The sequence below is a fragment of the Pezoporus occidentalis genome, unplaced genomic scaffold, assembly GCF_034315485.1.
Source record: "Pezoporus occidentalis ecotype Australia unplaced genomic scaffold, CSIRO_AGI_Poc_V1 ctg93, whole genome shotgun sequence".
In the NCBI taxonomy this organism is placed as follows: Eukaryota; Metazoa; Chordata; class Aves; order Psittaciformes; family Psittacidae; genus Pezoporus; species Pezoporus occidentalis.
In genome coordinates this window covers 5,816,455-5,832,729 of record NW_026916294.1, presented here as the reverse complement: position 1 = coordinate 5,832,729, position 16,275 = coordinate 5,816,455, and positions in this window count along the sequence as shown.

Sequence of the window (16,275 nt, the reverse complement as noted above, 5' to 3'; positions counted from 1 at the left end):
AAATTCAATTAGGAGATATTAATACTTGACTCACACAAAATAACTAATGCAGTGTGCGTGGCACAGTGTGCACAGCCAGGACAACTTTGGTTTTGTGAATACATCCATACTTGAGCATATTCTGCTTTCGTGACTGCTCGTGCTACAGAAGCATTACACTGTGGGAAATGCAGGAAGGAATGGCAAATCCCAGTGAGGTTTGACACATAGAATATGTATATTAGCTTGTAAGTGTTTCATTATGCGTTATAAATACATTGTGTAGCAATGGCACAGAGGAAGGAGTACTTCAGTTTACATGGTCACACTCCAAATGCAGCTACCCATAAAGACACGTGCTTTTTTTCTTACTTTTTTTGCTTATTAAATGGGTAACATCCATGCTTTAATATACCTTTAAACCACAAAAAAAACCAAACCAAGCCCCCCCCCCCCCCCAAAGAAAACCCCAAACCACAATAATGCAGTTGCCCTAAATACTGCATAGCCAAAAAGAGGATTAGGATCAAATCCAAACTTTGAACTCTCAGGAGCCAAAATGGTGGAATTTTGCTTTAAAGTGGGGCTGCAAACCTGCAGCCTTCCTATCTATTGTGTTTAGTCCTTCCTGGGGAAAGGAAAGAGACAGTAGGTGTGGATACAGCCTATAGCAGAGTACCCAGTGGTCTGGCAATTTAGCATGAGAGGAAGAAAGCAGCTTTTGTCAAGGTACAGCAGGTGTCCTGTTCCCAAGGAATGAAAAGCGTGGGGAAAAGTAGAGGCTCAGAAGTGTTTTCCAGCAAATCCAGCAGAAACCCAAAGAGTTCCTTTGCTCCCCACATGCACGTGCATTGTGCCCTGTCACAGAACAGTAAGACACTGTCACAGCCCCAGGTAGCTCACATGGCATCACAGACTTGGGTACCTCGTCTGGAACACGGGAGAAGCATGTTGTGAGGCAGAGGGAGAAGAGAGGGACCACATGCTTACACCCACCATCTGCACTTCATTCAGGAGGCAGACACCGTCAGGGGCTGCTTTTGGGAAGACAGTCACTCAGCCTCCTAGTAGCAAAGCAGCCACGCTGATCCCTTACAGTGATGAGCAACACTTTGGGTATGTTGTAGGTGCACCCCAGTCCCATGGGGGTGTCATGCCCAGTGTGTCCCAGCTGGCTCCCAAGCCTGGGCTCAGCATGGGATGTAGGTGGATTTGAAGTCAGGTAACATCATCATCCCAAGTGTTTTCAGGATTATGCCTTCCAGCAGGTGATGATTTATCAGACCGCCTAAGAAATACAAATATGTTCCCATAATCCCTTCGTACTTCGCAGGCTGTAAGAGGACTTTTTAAAGCCAGTGAGTCAATGGAAAATTAATGCTTTTATAATAATATACAATAAACAGCGTGAAAAAATAATAACTGGCATTTCTTATAATGTGCAACTCAAACACAAAGAATTTTCTCAATGGCTATAATTTCCTAATTTTTGCATCAGTGAATCAGTTTTATTCCTTGCAAGTAAAATTATGTCCAGCAACGTGCATGAGCTGTACGGTGCAAGAATTCAGTTCCTATCTTATGGTAAAACCTCAGGATCTGAAAGCACAACATCTCGAAAAAGGGTTTGGGTTCTGTGTGTGTGTGTATACATCATTTATTTACAAAACCAAAAAGTGCTACAAATAAAATAAAATATATAATAATATAAAAATGAAAAAATTCTACAGCTACAGACACCTTTTTAGCTCACTAGAATATACCTTTTCGTGTACTCTTTGCAAAAATATTAGTTCCAAATGTCAAGCCAATTTAAAATAATTGAATTCTTGAATTTCAGTGTATCTGCTCACAAGTATTCCTATTTATTTTATTTAATTTCTTTTTAAAGGGACACAGATTGATAGATACCTTTTGAGTTGGCAGTATTAGCTCCTATTACAAACATGAAGAGTTTTCCTTCTGCAGTTAGTTCCGCTGGGTTTAGTGTTTGCTCACTTCTGTATTTCACTAAGTGTGAATTACAAAAGGCATGACCAGGTCTGTTCTGGTTTCTGGTTGGTATCACTTTCCCATTTGCATCGGCTGCAAAGGGCAGAAGTATTAACGCCAGCAAATTACCCAGCAAATGTTCCCAGACACACCAAAATTAGACACTTTTCAGAATATTGATTTGTAAAAATCTCAGTTACAAGTATCCATTACACGTCCTAGTTGGAATTAGCAGGCTGAGTAGTTTTCCTGCCATCAGAAATTCCTGACATGAACTCAGTGAAAGATGCAGAAGAGCCGGTTTTATGTAAAAAGACCTTCCTGGTTTATTTGCCCATTTAATCTAATTTGTTAGAATAGAGAAAGGCAAAAGAAAGATAAATAAAGCAGACTGACGTCATATTGAGCCTCTTTGAGAAGCACATGGAAGTGCTGTCGCCTGTGCCAGACTGTTTCTGGCCACGTTTGAACCCCAGTTTGTTCCTGAAACTGGAGCATTTGGGACCCAGGTGCAATTAGCTACTGATTCTACATTCGGCCTTTGCACTGGCAAAGCAGAAATGCTTTTCTCCTACCTGCCTCATGAAATGGATAGAGAGATTTGTTTAGGGCTTCTGTATGATGACAGCGTATATAAATATTACAAGAAGAATCAATTGCCAAGTCTGGTTATATTTGCTAAGAGATCTTTATCAGCAAAAAAGGGTAAAATCGCCTTGCCATGCTGCAAGTACAGTGAAACAACAAAAGAAGCAGTGCTCTGACCAGACAGCAAGGTGCTAAAATACGTAATTGGGCCCCAAAGCTCTGTCATGCAACACAAAATTACCATAGGGTTCATTTCTGATGCTCTCGAGGGAAGGTCTCAGTTTCTGACAGCACCGGGGTAATCAAGGCTTGTATTTTCTCTATGAAAGCGAAATGTATTTGAGGACATGCCTTGGTCTGAGTAGCACTGAGAAATGGAGATGTCTCCATCCTCAAGTTTAAGCGTGCCAATGGTCCAGAGACCATGAACACTGGTCCTGTCCCCAGCAGCAAATGGACCTGCCTCGGCGTGTCTGTGGTTTTTGGAAGGGAGCTGAATGTCCTGGCAACCTGCAGCTGCCTCCTCCGATCAAGCTACCCCAGGCGTGGGATCCATCCCACCACCAGCCCCTGGTTCCGCAGCCAGGGGATGTACTGCCAGGGAAGCGGTGCACGTCATCAGCAGTGCGGTCGTATCCCTGCCTTCTCAATGGGCTAAAACCATCAGAAAATACAGAGATCATTTTCTATTTTAATGATCAAAATGGTGTTGCCCATTATTCACAGCCCACACACAAGATGTCATGGTTTTCAATTTTCCTGCACTGATCATTCTAGCTATTTGACGGCTGACCTTCAAGTGGTCATGGTTTTTCACAAAGGAAAAGCAAACAAAACCCACCCAATATCAGCATATCAGAAAAGCAAAATAATCCTAAATAAGGCAGTAGTGATCTCACATGCAAAAGCTGTGAGCAGAGCTGCCTCTGCCCATAGCGGCTGCTTCTCCAGCAGTGGGAGAAGTTTGGGTTCAGGAGAGCATCAGCTGGATGTTTGGGGTGTTGGATGTTGCCCTATGGAACAGCTGTGGCATCAAAAATGGCACTTTCCAAGCAAGTATCTGCAGCTGTTTCTACATCTCTCATCGCAGGTACTGAAATCAGAGGATGCAGCAAGTCTTACACAAGCTTTTCACTGTCACCAGTGAATATGGGTATTAACCAGGGATTGTTGTAACAATTGAGAGGAATTTCAGCTGAGCATTGGTCAGAAATAGTGACATTTAGAATCATAGAATAGTTTGGGTTGGAAGGGACCTTCGAAGGTCACTCAGTCTCATCTGTGGCAAGTCCCAGTGCCTGGCACCACTCAATGTACTCCCACAGAGTTGAACAGTACAGAAATTACCTAAATAAGCCAAAAGAACCAAGAGGTTCTAGGAGGCAAATGATGCTCTTGCCTGAATCTGGAGTAACTTAGTTGAATTGCAGGTAGTAAATAGCCTAATTAAATACATGTAATGACTTCTAAATGCCTGCTACAAATCAAAAGGAGCTGCATGTATTTTTCTAGCACAATTTTGGTTGTGTTTACCGAGCTAAGAGGTGAAATGAAGACACTTAAGTTCCTGTAAATCATGGATTATGAAACAGAGATTTTCCTCTTTCAGATGATGCTTCCTAGCAAAACATTGAACTGGAATACATTTCAAGATTGAAATCTATTTATAAACAAGTGGCATTTTTAAAAATGCTTTAATTCTGGGTTGGCAGGAACTTCGCCTCCAACACACACCATAATTGTGAGGGCTTTTAACAGATCAGTCCCACTTTTGATGTCAGCTCAGGATTTTTCCGCTATGCCATCTTTGAATGAAGAGGACTAAAAGCCATATACAAAGCCAATTAAATACAGAACACATTTCTACTGGTACGTTATATACAGTTTGCAAACAAAACTGGGTATTTTGGGCTTGGCACCCTTCATCCATGGAAGCATGGTTACGGACCTGGGAGACAGAGACAGCTGGTGTGCAGCCACACTGTAGAGTGGTGCAGAGGCACTGGCGGAGGATGTGTAGAGCTGGTAGTTAATGAGACTGCGGGAGAACCTACTGATGGTGTTTGGGGAACATTCCTGTGTGGTTTTAATGCTGTGATACACAACCGAGTCTGAATTCTGTACATCTGGAAGGATGTCAAATTCCAGGTGATGTCTGGATTGTCTCGATTAAGCTATTACAAAGACTTTTGAAATAAACAGGAGGAAAAATGTTGCCTGGGATGTGTATGCGAGTACTTTTCTTTTCTGAGGATGGGGAGAGAGGATGCGAGGCAGAAGCATCTCCTAGCTGAGAGATCCTCTCTGAAACATAGGGCTTGGACACAACAGAGCCATAAGGGGAGACTCCCCAAGCCCCCAGATGCTGACTAAACTGTATGGTTGAGCAGAGTCATAATAATGAGGATAATAACTAGTGTGACATGCTTCAAATGTACGTGATGGTCATCCATTAAAGGCTGCAGCTGGCTGATCCTTTGCTATACAGTGAAATAGAGAGCAGATGGAAACCGTTTGCTCTGTAAACAGTTATAAGGAGCTCCCTATATATTCCCTCACTCTAACTTCCATTCAAATCAATAGGATCCGTCTGTCCAAGGTATTAAGATAAATCCTGGAAATTTTGGTATTTACTAAAAAGGTGCTTAAAAAAATCAATCGCACAGCAAACAGGGAAATGTCACTGCAGCAAACATGGAGGCTTTGCTAATCTTGCTAGGTAACGCGGACCCAAAGAGCAAACCTTCTGTATTACAGACCCAGCCAAGGATTGCTGTCCCTATCTCCTTAGCTAATTAAAGAAGCCCCAGTGAGAGCTGGTGCTGCGGGGGGTGGCACCCGGGGCTGCAGTGTCCCAGTCAGACACACAGCCTGTGAGGGCTGGTTTCACAGCCCCTGCTTGCCAAAACGCACACAAATTGTTTTCCTGGCAGAAAGCGTAAGGGCTGAAGAGCTGCAGCCACCAAAAGTTACGCTGGGCCAGGCAGCAAAGGGGACAGGGAAGCTGTTGGCTCTTTGGCACTGATTCCACTGATGCAGGTGTCCTCAAAGATGACATTGGGAGTACCAGTTCCCCTGGGATTTATCTGGGGTCTCCCGTGCTTCAGAGAGGATTTTCAGAATGTTACAATTTCTTCAGAATTCCAACCATAGGGTTCTCCATTGCAGAGTATGGGGGGAACCCTGCTAATCTGATAGATTTACACTTTCTACACCACCCCATTTTGATGTTACCGTTCTGGTACCTTCCTGGTTCCTGGAGAACCACCAGCTACCTCAGCTCATTTCCTAATGGGAAAAGAGGCACTCAGCTCTGCTCTCCAGGAAGTCAGCAAAGCAAACAAGGGGAGGAGAAAACTCACCTGGATGGGCAGCTCTGGCAGCTCCCACAACTGCTCCTGAGACCCCTCAAGTGGCTTCTCCTGGTGTCAGAGATGCATGTGAAAGTGTCCATCCTTGCTGTGTATCAGGAGGTGGGAGAAGACAACTGGCTCACTGGGATCATCCAGTCCAACCATTCCCCACAACTGGCAAGGCCACCACTAACCCATGTCACTAAGGGCATCATCTACACAGCCTGTGAACGCTTCCAGGGATGGTGACTCCACCACTGCCCTGGGCAGCCTGTTCCAATGCCTGCCCTCTCTGTGAAGAAATTGTTCCCAATATCCAGTCTTAACCTCCCCTGGTGCAGCTTGAGGCTGTTTCCTCTTGTCCTTGGGAAAACAGAACAATCCCCACCTCGCTCCATCCTCCTTTCAGGAAGTTGTAGAAGTGAGCATGATGGATAAAACCCTGCATGATGAAGCAGTTACAGATGATTCATTAGACCTTATGCAGTGGATTTAATGTGTATTAAGTTTTTCTAGCCACAAAGCTGCAAACTTCATTGGATTAAGATGACTGCTGTTGCATTTTCCTGGGACGGAGTTTCATTATCCTTCCACCTCCAGCAGGCATCTGATCACACACCAAGGAACACACCATCACCTCCTTCAGAAGTCTATACCCTATCTGGAAAGTGTATTTTGTGCAATTACTATATTTATATAGAAAGATTACATAAAGGTTAAAATCCAGCTCACCCTAGTCATGTAACCAGTTTTTCTGGTAGAAATGAGGCTATTTAGATGTGTGAGCCAAAGAAGGTTTTATCTGAAATACCCTTGAAATGTGCTGTAGAAGTCATTAAAGCGCTCACCATGCTCCCTGTTTGTCTCTTTGCTTTTATCCAGTTTAATTGGTCTCTTACCCAATTTATTCCTCTGCCCCCTTCCAGGTCTCCCATTTTCTTCCCACTGCTTTATCCTCACAAAGTAATTCAAAAGCGGTGTGTGAACTTGTGACCTGCTGAAATCAGTGACAAAACCTCTGCAGCCCATCACCACACCGAGCTCAGCTCGGAAAATGAGTCACCCCCGTGCTTTTGTTCTAAACCTCCCTGTTCCCTTCCACTTCCCAAGTGATTCCTCCGAAGGACATCGTATCATCACTGGGGGTAATCAAAAACAGTTAGTATCCTGTTAGGCTTTAAAATCCGAGCGCCAAGGAAACAGGGCATTTACAGTGTCTGTAGGAAACAAACTCCCACAAGAAACATAACTTAATTTTGCTGTCAGATGTTCCCACAGACTCCTCGTGAAAGTCACCCCAAGCTGTACATATGTGCCTGAAATCAGCTTAAAGAAGGAAAAAAAGTGAGATTTATATTTAGATTGTCACCCTCCAGTCATTCAAAATGGTTCATGTGGGAAGTTTTTAATGCTGAGATGAATCCCTTTATTTTGGAATTCAGTGACATTTGGGTGTCTATAATCACAGCTATACCACTGCACTGACTCGGAGGCTGCCGGTCCTCCTGCAACCCATGAGATCTTGCAGACATAAGGTCCGTTTCCAGGAAAGCTATCACCTCCTGTGCCCCCCAAATGGCAAGTGAATGTGTGAGACAGGCCCTATTAAAAGAGATCTTGGGTGCTCTCAAAATCAAGAAGAGTTGGCCACAAGTCTTACTTCCTCACTTACAAACTGCTTTCCTTTATATGAGGAAGATATAGTTATTCCATTTTAATAGCAAACTAAGCAAGCAGAACCTGAAGCAACACATTTGCGTGCCCTGGGAGAGATGTGCTTGCAGGGAAATCTTACTTCCTATGCAACCTTCTGTATGGGAACTTCTGATTGCCTCTAACACAACGCATCATGTTGACTCCAAGAGCAATGCCTTCCTGGGTGATTCAAGCCTGCAGCAGTGGCAAATGATTGGGGATACTTTCTCTTTGGGCATATTTGCAGAAATAGGAGAGGCAGCTCCCTTCCCTCACCCTGACAACTGCAGGTACTGCAGGTGCTGTGGGTACTGTGGATGCATGTTGTGCAAATTTTAATGTCCATATGTCCATCCCCACTTAAATAGAATCATAGCTCACCTAATTCCAACCCCCTGCCAGGGACGTTCCACTAGACCAGGTTGCTCCAAGCCCCATCCAACCTGGCCTTGAACACTGCCAGGGATGGGGCAGCCACAGCTTCTCTTGCCTCACCAAGGAAGTTCTGAAAGGAAATTCACAACCAGTTGGCAAAATGAAATATCCATCAATTGGCAAAATACTGCATGTACCCCTCTCTTAGCCAAGGAAGTCATTCTAACCTTCTTATGCTCCTGGTAAACTAGAGAAAGGAATAACAAAATACCTGCCGGAGTGGATCTAATGCATCTGTAACTGATGTGCTTAAGTTGCTTTGCACCTCTTTGCTTTCAGTGTGATTTGATCTCCTATCACACATTGCACCGAGGGCACGCATGTGCACTAGAGGCACTTGGATACTGAAAAACCAGCAAAGGTGTGCCAGACCCTCCAGCACACAAGTTCTGTGCTGTTCCTCAGATCTCCTCTCTGCTACCAGAGATAACCCTCCATCCTTGCTCAGCATTGAACCAGTGACCACCTCTACCCCTTCCTGAGGAAACTATATGGGACAAGTGACTCCAAGTCTCTACTCTTTCAGGAGGAAATACGGAGGGATTTGATAGTGTCTTTCAAATGAGGGATTTCTGCTAACCTTTACTGATGTCCAGGAAAGGAAGATGTTTTAGCCTAGTGCAATACGGCAGCTTAATGACATGACAAAACAAGAGATTAAATTAATGGAGGGACCAAACCGAGAAGGACTCCCCAGGATAACATGAAAGAGTCACTCTGCTCTATCCACATGCTGTGGGCTCACTCCCACCCTGGTCAGGCAGAGTCTGAAGTCTTCTCCTTCACTCCCAACCAGAGACTGTGTGTCTGTACCAGGAGCTGCAACGGTCTGTGTCTCATTACTGGGCTGGCAATGCAAAATCAAACTAATTCATCTGGATTATACAGGGAGAGAAACACTCCTGAAATCTCTGCAGATCAGGTAAAGCCCATCACCAATTAGAAAGGAACAAGCCAATATTGGGTGAGATTATTCATAGCCATATAAATGATGCTGAATCTTTGCTCTTGGCTCTTCATGTCTGCAAGCAAAATCTTATTTTTTGTACCAATATTTATCTTTCATCTTCCAAAACGTAGGTATAATTAAGCAACCTCTCATGAGCATCCGCTGTGCTATTACAGAAGAAATGAAATATTCCTGTGTAGACCAAATAGATGATGGTAAATGTTAGCATATCTTTGTGATCTGTGAGAATGTTTAAGCAGAAATTACCTTATATTAAAAACAGGTTATAGGGAGTTACAGGCTGCATCCGCAGCTCTTTAGAGGAAAAAAATGAACCACCAAGAATAATTTTTAGTGACTGCTTCATCTGAAGTGCAACCACCTTTTTTTCTAACTCCTCAGAGCATCATCAGTGACAAGGAGCTGGTGGATGAATTAGATACTCCATCCTTGCTCCCTTCTGTTGCTGGTACTTCTGCACACGATTTCCAAGCATCCTTGTGACCAGATGTAAACTTATCCTCTAGCCTATGACTGAGAAGCATTTGGCATCATTTCATACACATCACTCGATGATCTTAAGGGCCTTTTCCAGCCTAAATGATTCTATATGGAGAAACTCAAACACTGGAGACTCAAGGACTGGTCCGTCATAACACAGGAGACCTGTTGGGATGAGCAGATTGAGCCCCAGACCAATGTCTTAGGCAGCATATTTTTCTATGTGGTTTCTCCTGACAGTGATGCGAGTCCCAGCCCCACAAACCTTGGGCACTTTGGCTCCAACAGAAATGGACAGCATTTTCCTGGGGTTTTTTGCCAAACCGGCTCCCTTGCACACACAAAGCCGGTAAAAGCGGGCGTCAGGCAACAGTACTGAAAACTTGAGACTATTATTGAAGGTGAATGAAAAAGAATCCTCCCATTCCACAGGTATCAGAATTAGGAAGCAGCTCACCTCAGTGGGATTTTAACAAAACACCCATTTATCAAAGTAGTCCAAAACAAAAGCATAGCTCTGGGTTTTGAAACTGCCACTGAAAAGACAGCTGCATCTCCCATCGATTTTAAAACCTCTCCTAAGAATTACTTTGTATTTGCTTTGTACCTAAGCCTTGAAAAGTCAACGAGCTAACTTTTTAGAAGGTTTTTTTTATGGTATCACCTCCCGGCCTGAATGCATTTTGATCTGCACTGCTTTGCCGTAAAAATATTACTTCAAAACCGCATATTGAGACAACTGTGAGGGATCATTCACTCATTTTTGGCTGGTTTCACCTACAAAAGAGCAGAGATGAGAGAGAAACCTGGGGCCACAGACAGACACTGCTGGAAGTCCCCAGAAATGTCATAACCACTTTCCTGCTAGAGCACATCAGTTTATTTCCCACAGTAAATGACAAAAATCACCAGTGCAAAGTTCTGCCCCATGTCACAGGTGCTTTTGCTTGCTTTTCTGCAGAGATGCTGCTGACCAGTGCAGCCAGTAAATACTGGCAGAGAGGGCTCATATACACCCTGTGCACCTCCACAGCAGAAAATATGGCTTAACACAGGCAGAGATAACAGCTAATGCAGGTGTGAGATAACGCATGCTCACGGTGCAATGCTCGGGGTTTGGATGCCCAAAGCATCCCTGGGTATCATATACACACCAGTGCAGCTCCTGATATGTAGACCCCCTTAAAGCCAAATGTGAGGAGAGGCAGGTGCAGGTTGGATTTAGGGGCTCTCCAGGGTCCCTCTTGTCAGCCCCTTCTCCCAGGGCTGTTCCCCCACAGTCCCAGCAGAGAGGGACAGGAGCACCGTGGGGTGTCAGCGCATCACCTGGGTGTTGTGTCCATCTCACCCCTTTCTGCCCCTCACTTTGATGAGGCCACCTGGGGACCCAAACCCTGAGCAGGGGAACAGGTACCACCATGATGCCCAGGTCTCCCTCACAAGCAGGCTCCTGAGGAGCTTTATCACCACGGACCTGAGCATGGCACGAGAAGCCCCAGTGCTTTGCAGACCAGCCACAGCACCGCTCAGCTCCACCCAGCCCTGGGGCAGCATCCAGAGCACTGCTGGCATCCATCCTATCTGCAAGCAGAAGATGGTTTGGCACTGGTGCCCAAAGAAGTTCTCCTGGATGCCCTTCAAGCAAATAAATAACAAAGTCCAGCAGAGGAGACTGGGGAGCCACTTTTTTTTATGAGCCTAATTTGATTAAAGGGCTTTAAAGAAATTGTCTTTGCCAGACAAGAGGCAAGGAAGGCTGGTGCATTGGCAGGACCCTGGTGCTCAGGGTGACATGGCTGCTCGCTCCAGCTCTGCCCATCAGCCCTTTGCTCAGCAGCAGGCACCGTCCCCACACCTCCCACTGTTGATAAGAATCTGATGTCATGACATGGAGGGTCTCCACAACCTGCCAGGAGGGAAACAACCTCCACAAAGCAAATCATTCCAAGCCGCTGCTGGCACCCACAGACGCCCAGGGCCAGGAGGAAGGTTTCCAAGTGCTGGAGCTGATTTTGATAGGCCCAAGGCATCACTCCACACAGTCAGGAGAGGATGTGTCTGCTGTATCATTCATCACTGTCAGTCATCTTCACTCTAAAATCATTTAAAACTTCAGAAACTGCAACTGGGCATCATTAGCATCAGTCCTACACCCTCCAATGTCTTTCTAGTACCCCATTAATGTTTCATATGCCACGTCTGCAGCTCTGGGAATCTGAGCGCTACCAGTCAGCATCATCCTTCAGAGAGCTTCCTCCCGCCTGGTTCAGTGTTTTCTTGTGTGGGCAGGAAATTTGTTGTGAACATTATTAAAGCCCCTGCAAGGCGGATGCTGAGGATGTGAGGAGAGGCCCCAAGGATACAGGATTCACCTGAGTGGTGCGGTGTTTAATTCAAACCCCAAAGGTTTCCTCTGCTGCAGGTAAACAGCACAGTACCCACGAGCTGCCCCAGGGAGAGGGAACTGACAGGTTCCAAGCTCAGCAGGGTTTTCTTTCCCTGCTGCTCAATGAATTTAGTCATTCAAATCCCAATATATTCTTGATGGGCACTTCTAGGGAGTGCACTGAATCGCAAGCTACTAAAATTACAGGTTGGAATAACTGCTGCTGACCCCAGAGAGGGGCTGAGTGAGGGGGCAAGGGTGACACTCAAATGGTTTTATTTAAGGTACTGTCACGCACAGCAGTGACTGGTCCTGCTGCAGGGAGAGGCAAAGAGCCCATCTCCTATCAGGACATCAGCAAAGATGTTTCTAAGGATTCATATACTTTTCTGCTATGAGCTGGATAAAGACTAATATAGAATCACAGAATGGTATGGGTTGGAATGGACCTTCAAGCCCATCCAGTCTCAACTCCCTGCTATGGGCAGGGACACCTTCCACTAGAGCAGGTTGCTCCAAGCCCCTGTGTCCATCCTGGCCTTGAACACTGCCAGGGATGGGGCAGCCACAGCTTCTCTGGGCACCCTGTGCCAGCGCCTCAGCACCCTCACAGGGAAGAATTTTGCAGGTGTTTCCTAACTCTTGACCAAGGATATCAGCATAATCTAAACACAAGGAGGAATTTATACTAAGCTTACATAAGCACCCAACATGGTGCTGTGGTTGTTACTATTACATCTTAACAGGTGATCGTAAGTGATTTTAATAGGTCACTTGGGTGCCTTAAAATACCAAAGGTTTCCTGCTGGCTTTCCTTTCTAATCCACCCACTGAGGAAGCATGAAGGCATCTGAGGAATGGGCTAACCTCTGTGTATCACCACAGTTTTCAGGTTGCCTATTCCAAACATTATCTCAAGCCTCAGTTTTCCCCCATTGCATCTCTAGAAAGGCAGTTTTTTCAGCAGGCACAAGACAACCTGATTGTATCAAGCTTTCAGCCATCCACGTCCCAAAGGTGTTCTGCCTGCACAAGTTCAGGAGCATTGATCTTTGCAGCCTCTTTCCTTGTTAACTGCAATTGAAAGACTTCGCTAGTGTCGACAATTTTGTTAACGCAGAAATTGGGCTATTTCTGAGGGCAAACAGACATTGCTTTTTTTTTTTTTCCCATTTTTCCCCTGTTTCTTTGGCCTTTCTACAGCAGGATGTGAAGGGCATCAAAACCTGCAGCATGTCACTCTCCAGTTTCCGCATGGAGGGTTTATCCACTGCTCAGCCACAGCATGCACTTCCCTTGTCACCAGCCTCTGTTCCAACTAACATAGACTCACAGAATGGTTTGGGTTGGAATGGACCTTAAAGCTCACCCAGTTCCAACCCCCTGCCATGGGCAGGGACACCTTCCACTAGACCAGGTTGCTCCAAGCCCCATCCAACCTGGCCTTGAACACTGCCAGGGATGGGGCAGCCACAGCTTCCCTGGGCACCCTGTGCCAGGGCCTCAGCACCCTCATAGTAAAGAACTTCTTCCTAATATCTAGGTGCCTAATAAAAGACTGATATCTAATTGAGATGCTTTCAAAGGTGGCCTCTGCACTGGTCTGCTCACCCACTGGTCCTCTGCAGCAAGAGCCTGAGCAGGGCTGCTGCAGCCCCACACTTCAGCCTTTTGTCTCAGGAACCTACCTGATCTCAAAAGCTTCAGGACTTGTGATTTCAGTACACAAGGAGGTGGGAATTAGAACATGAAATAGGTGCATGGTGACCTTGTCCTGCTCTACTCAGATCAATGCAAGTTGTTGTCACTCGCTCCCATAACAATAAAATCAAGCAGACTGTGGCATATAAAGTGAAAATCCTGTGGCTCTCCATTTGTACCATCACCATTTAAACACATGCTCCTCTTAGATGAGCTCCTCCTCTACTCCTTGTTTCCCTGTGCAATTCCATGGTGCTAAAACCAGAGGAATTTAGGTTGTCCATTTGCACACGTACTTGATACAGCACAAAGCAGAACACTACATTTGGGGGTCCACTTCACTGCAGGAGAGGCAGAGGAGAGCATCCCTTGCTTCAGCAACCCAAGCTAACAAGTACCAGCTCAAAGGCAGACAAGGCACGTGACCCCTACAGCCATGGGAAGGTTTCCCAAAACCACCTGCACTGATGGTTATGGAGGTCTCTTTTAGCCTCCTGTCAAATGCACTAATAGTTGCCTGTTCCCTTACAGACCAGATGTGTTACAATCCACTTTCCAGACTAAATTTCCCCGTTTGGATAAAGATCATACTTATGCAGATCTGAATGGGGGATCACTGTCTTTTGGGAGAAGTGGTGGGTAATGAACCACAGATAGAGCCAACAAACTGAACGAGTAGAAACACAAGCACTGAAGACCAGCAAATAATTTGTACAACTTTTAAAATGGATTAGCAGCCATCTCCTGTGCTAACAAACGTGTTTCACTCTGCAGCCAAAGCCTTGAGCAGCACATCTCTATTTACACCATCTCAGCAGAGTGAGCCCCAGCTTTCCCTGTTGGCCATCCCAAAGCCACACAGGTTAACAGCTGTGCTAGAACTCAGCTCTCCTGTGCAGAGGATAAAAGCTATTTTTAGCATTATTTCTCTCTATTTTTGCAGTGCTCATCGCTCTAGGACCTGATCAGCAGCCAAGCATTTGGAAACAGAGATCATACCTTCATTTCACAGAATGGTTTGGGTTGGAAGGGACCTTTAATGATCTAGTCCAACCACCATTTGGTAACTACTTTCCTTCTTTCTTCTCAATTAGAATAGAATCATAGAATAGTTAGGGTTGGAAAGGACCTTAAGATCATCCAGTTCCAACCCCCCTGCCATGGGCAGGGACACCTTACGCTAAATCTTATCACCCAAGGCCTCGTCCAGCCTGGTCTTGAACACTGCCAGGGATGGAGCATTCACAGCCTCCCTGGGCAACCCATTCCAGTGCCTCACCACCCTAACAGGAAAGAATTTCCTCCTTATATCCAATCTAAACTTCTCCTGTTTAAGTTTTAACCCGTTACCTCTTGTCCTATCACTACAGTCCCTAATGAAGAGTCCCTCCCAGCATCCTTAGAGGGCCCCTTTGGATACTGGAAGGCTGCTATGAGGTCTCCACGCAGCCTTCTCTTCTCCAGGCTGAACAGCCCCAACTTCCTCAGCCTGTCTTCATACGGGAGGTGCTCCAGTCCCCTGATCATCCTTGTGGCCCTCCTCTGGACTTGTTCCAACAGTTCCATGTCCTTTTTATGTTGAGGACACCAGAACTGCACACAATACTCCAGGTGAGGTCTCACAAGGGCAGAGTAGAGGGGCAGGATCACCTCCTTGCACCTGCTGGTCACGCTCCTTTTGATGCAGCCCAGGATACAGTTGCTATCTGGGCTGCAAGCGCACAATGAAGCCGGCTCATGTTCATTTTCTCATCGACCAACACCCCCAAGTCCTTCTCTGCAGGGCTGCTCTGAATCTCTTCTCTGCCCAACCTGTAGCTGTGCCTGGGATTGCTCTGGCCCAGGTGTAGGACCTTGCACTTGGCATGGTTAAACTTCATGAGGTTGGCATCAGCCCACCTGAAGGGTGAAGAAGGTCTTGTCTAATGGACTGAGCAAGAACAAGGCAAGAGCAAACAACAGTTCCCATTAAAGGTCCTCTAAATCACATCCAGGAGCTAGGAGTAACTCCTATGTGTTCACAGCAGTTCAACATAGTGGGATGATGACTCTGAAGGGTGAAATCAAGCTACTTCCACACCACCCTCCCAGAGTACCCTGCTTTGTTTGCATATTCTGGGTTCAGGTCGAAGCTCCAGAGCCCCCTTATGCAGACATTGTGTTCTCCTCTATCTATAGCCCCCCATCACACTTGAACCAAAAGACCTGCCCCAATCTCTGTTGGGTTGAAGATAGCTCTGCGCCAAGTGGATAGCAGGCTAACTGTGAGGACACCACAACACACTGCCTTCAAGCTTGAATTTAAAAGAATAAAAGCAAGAGACCCTACTATTCCTTAAAGCAGCAGCTGCAGCAGTTGCTCCTGGTTCCCTTAGGTTTACTGGGTGGGTGTGTTTGCTCCATCCCTATGATGGAGACTCCCTGGGTGCAGTGCCTGCAACTCCTGGGGTAGGTACTGAGCTCTGGGGCTCGCACCAGACATCCCTCACGTGCCAACTCGTCCTCCTGGAAGGGTCAAAGAGCAAGTTTTCTAGCATTATCTGCAAATATCAGGTTCCTGTGGTCCCTAAGGAATCTGTTGTTCACATAAAACATCTTCAAGCAGCCTGACGCCTTACCTGATTTCCTTTGATAGGGAAACAGGAAAAGATCGATCCTATGAAGTGCATCCCTCAGGATGCATGGGAGGCACCGGG